We start from the raw sequence: 4,076 nt of genomic DNA, 5'->3' as shown, positions 1-4,076 counted from the left end.
GACCGAGCACCGGAGCCCGGCGCTGCCGCCGCCCGCCCCGGCCGGGCCAGCCCCGCCCCAGCCGCAGCCCCGGCCGGGCAGGAGGGCGGCTGTGCCGAGGGACCTTGGCCCCACCGTGCTGCTGCTCCTGCACAGACTGGGCTGGACGTGCCCCTGCCTCCCTGCGAGGCGCTGCGACCGGAGAGCGGCCCCAGCTCCTCTCCCACCCCAGCGGCGCCCGGGCTGCCCCGCAGCGCTGCACGCTCCCCGCCCGACCCGGGCAGCCCCGCCAGCCCCGGCCAGCCCCGCCAGCTCCGGACAGCCCCGGACAGCCCCGCCAGCCCCGGCCAGCCCCGCCAGCCCCGGACAGCCCCGCCTCGCCGCTGCCGCCGCCTCTGGAGCGCCGGCTGAGCTTGCGGAGATGCAGCACGATGGTTTGGAGGAGGCAGAGGGAGGGGGGCGGCGGAGCGGGGTCCGGTGCTGGAGCACAGCAAGGCCGGCAGGGCAGGAGCCCTGAGCGGGGGTGGTGGGGGTGCTGCCTGTCCCCCCCGCCTGACTCCAGGCTCTCTCTCCCCTGGCGCTGCCCGGGTGCTTGCGCAGGAGTCGCGGTGTGGAGCGGCGGTGCCGGGAGCCGCCGGGGGCCCCGCCGTGCGCAGCGTGAGCCGGGGTCTCTCTCCGGCCGCTGGAGCCGCATGGGTGCTGGGGACCCCCGAGGCACCAGTGCCTGCTCTGGCCTGGCACAGGGGTGTCCCGGACCCCCCACCCTGCTCCCCCGCCGCACTAAACTGGGGGCTCTCAGGGCCCAGCACCTGCACATGTGTCTGGGTCTCCCCTGTGCCCCGCCGCACTCCCTGCTGCTCCCCAGGGCTCTGCTGCTAACCCAGCCCTGGCCGCGGCCCCAGGCAGTCGCAGATGCTGCCGGGGGCTGTAGGACAGTCTGGATCTGTGTGTATTTTTAACATATGCAAAGGCTGTTTGCTGATCTGACCAGCAAGACTCACAGTGAGGGGGGGACTGTAGGGGTCCCACTGCCCTCCCCGGCATCTTGACACTCCCTCACCCGGCTGGCCAGGGCAGCCCCGGCACTAGCCACGCCGCTGCCCCCCGGGGCAGATCAAACACCTCTTATCTTTGGCAGCAGCTGCAGGGTCGCCCCCGCCACCGTCCCCCCTCCGCCCCCCCATCCCCAGCATCTCTCACAGAAGAGAAACTGAGGCGCTTTTAACAAATGTGAACGGTTCCAGGAACCACGCAGGAAGCGGTGCGAGGGCAGCAGGGTGCCGCTGGCGCCCGCCCCAGCCCCATGTACATAGTGTACATAATACAGTACGTGTATTTTTAAAGTGATCATATTTATGTTAATAGAACCAGATGAAGTCTATATATAGAGATCTATATCTATTCTGAGAGACGCAGGGCTCTGCTAGCACCAGGCCACAGGGACGGGGAGCTGAGCCGGGCTGCTCCTGCACAAACCAGGAGCCCATCCGTCGCACTGAGCGCTCCAGAGTGGTGGTGGAGGCTGCAGCCTTCCCCGGCCACCAGCAGCCCCTGGGAAAGGGCCAGGTCGCAGGTTTATTCTCTTCTCAATTTAGCTTCTTAAGAGTTTTCAGGGAAAAGAAGTCACAGACTTTTCTGAACTTGTTTCACAGCAGATTTGAGCTTCCACTCAAAGTGCAGCCTGCTAAGAGTTGCCCTCTCCTGGCAGCGCTGGCGGCTTTGTGCCAGCCTGGGTCCTGGGGCAGCACTTTGTCCCTGGCCAGAGCTGAGCCCCTGTGCTGAAGCACTCGCCCCCTCAGCCCCTCAGCTCCCCAGTGCTGCTCTGCACTGCAGCAGGGGCAGGGGGAGCGGGTGCTGCTACAGCATCCCGTCCTGGCACAGGCAGCCCTGACTGCTCCCAGCTCCCTGCCCACCCAACCCCCTGCCAACTTTGGCTCCTGCCTCCTAGAGAACAGGAAACCCCCCCTGCACCGGCCACTCCAGCCCCTGCTCCCTTTCAGAGCTCCTCTACTCCAGGTCCAGGCCAAAGCTATTTGGGGATGCTTGGATAAAGAGCAGTGGGTTTTTTGATGTTGGATTTTTTTTTTTTTTTGTAAGATACTACTTGGACACACTCCTAGACCAAAACCAAGCCCCAGCTGCACATCTGTGCCTGCTCATACCTTGCTCCTACATTTCCATCACTCCCGAAGTGCCTCCCTTCTCTCCAGGAGCAGTCCCAGTCACAGCCAGACTTTGCCAGGGTAGCTCAGAAGCCTGTGTGGCTGCAGGTCTGTGTCACAGATGCTGCTGTGGAAGCTGCTCCTACAGGCATGGGGAGCTCAGCATTTACAGGGGGACTGTCAGGCTGAGCTGAGACCTGGCTTCAGCACAGGAGCTCAGGGCTGACAAGTGCTGCAGATGCACAGGGTAGCACTTTCCGGTCCTGCTGCTGCCTCAGCAGCCCAGGAGCTGTGAGAAGAGCAGGTAGGGGTCTGCAAGTGAAAAAGTTCCTTTAGTTTTGGGAAGGGCAGCCCGCGGGAACCAGCATTTGCCGGTGTCTAGCTGCTCTGCCCCTTGGAGCTGGCCCTATACCACCACACACAAGCTCGCGGGCTGTTTGCAACCTCCCAAAATTATTTGAGGTACTTCAGCAGCAGCGGGGGAGGCACAGCAGCCTGCCCACACAGCTCATGTGTTAGCACCATGTTGTTGGGCCTCAAGCACTTGCCAGCTGCTCTGCCTCTTCACAAGATGCCACTCACTCCCTGCAGTTGCCCTCTAATTGCAGCTTGGCTGGGCCTGAGGCAGCGAGCATGGTCCCCTCCTGCTCTGGCACATGGTGCAGGGCAGAGGGCAGGGGCGGGTTGTGCACAGCCTCTGCTGAGCCTGCAGACAGCACCCACCCTCACAGCGTCAGGTGAGAGGCTCCTCTGTTGGCTGCAGGTGCAGGACAGCCGGGAATGACATTTGCAGAGCAGTGGTGAGAGCAGCCAGGGCACACTTCTGACAGGTTTGCTTCATCCCCCCAGCATCACCAGTGGATCCCATTCCCCTCAGTATCACTTCCACCCTGATGGCAAAGCAACGGTCCTGGCTCCCCCAGGGAGTAGGAAGGTCATTCCTTTCCATCACTACTGCTGAAAAAACGCATTCTCCTTCCCCATCCTTCAGCAAGAGCAGGGGCACAGCTCTGGACAGAGTCAGGGCTGCTCCCACACCCCTGCCAGGCAGTTTGGCTGTGGCAAGACAGGAGCTGGTTTCCACAGCGTGTCCCCTCGCTGTCGGCTGGAGAGGGCCAGTTTTAGCAGACAGCACTGCATGTTAGTTTACAAACCCAGCCCTGCACGTTTGGCCTCTGTGAGTGTTCAGTTTCCCCATGGAGCACCCTTCTGCCGCTCCACCGTGGTGAAGACAGTGTCCTCCTCTGGTACACATGCAAGTTCCTCCTTGGCACATGCGCAGACACGGTCCGGTTTTTGTTCCAGACAGGAAGGTCTTGACCCCCCAGTTTGTTTTACAGGCAGGCTGCTGCTGGAGCAGCACTGAGCAGCACAACCCACGGGAGGGTGGGCTGGAGCGTGGCCACAGCTGGCAGGGAGCGTTCGGCCAGCGCACAGCGCTGGTGGCACGTGCTCCAGTCCCTGCTGCAGGGGGGCCAAGCAGCCCCGGCCCTGAGTGGCAGTGGGCAGCTCAGGTCACTGTGGAGGGCAGCTCAGGCTGCTGTGGCCACCACGCAACACAGGCAGCAAGCCACAGGGCAGCAGGGACAGGAGGCACAGGCAGCATCCAGCCTGGGCAGATGCTGGTCCGTGGCTGGATGGACGAGAAGGACAAGACTGCACAAGGGCAAGAGTTGCACTAGAAGAGTCAAGACCCTCCTCTGTGTAGCAGGACTAAAAACTAGCAGAAAGACCAAAGGGTCTGAGATCTGCTGGTTACAACACTTTCTGTGCTACATGTGCAATATATTTGTTATGAATGTTATCACAAAGTCGGTTCATTCAATACTCTTTTAATCACTGTAGCTAGATGTTCTCTGTCCATTCAAGTGACTTTTATTCGAGTGCAATATTTCAATAGACATGTAGTGACCTAGAATGCTTTGTGTTTTAGAG

This window comes from Lonchura striata, chromosome 20 (assembly GCF_050655825.1).
Source record: "Lonchura striata isolate lonStrDom1 chromosome 20, ASM5065582v1, whole genome shotgun sequence".
Taxonomy (NCBI): Eukaryota; Metazoa; Chordata; class Aves; order Passeriformes; family Estrildidae; genus Lonchura; species Lonchura striata.
The sequence above is the reverse complement of the archived record's forward strand: the minus strand, read 5'-3'. Positions refer to the sequence as shown.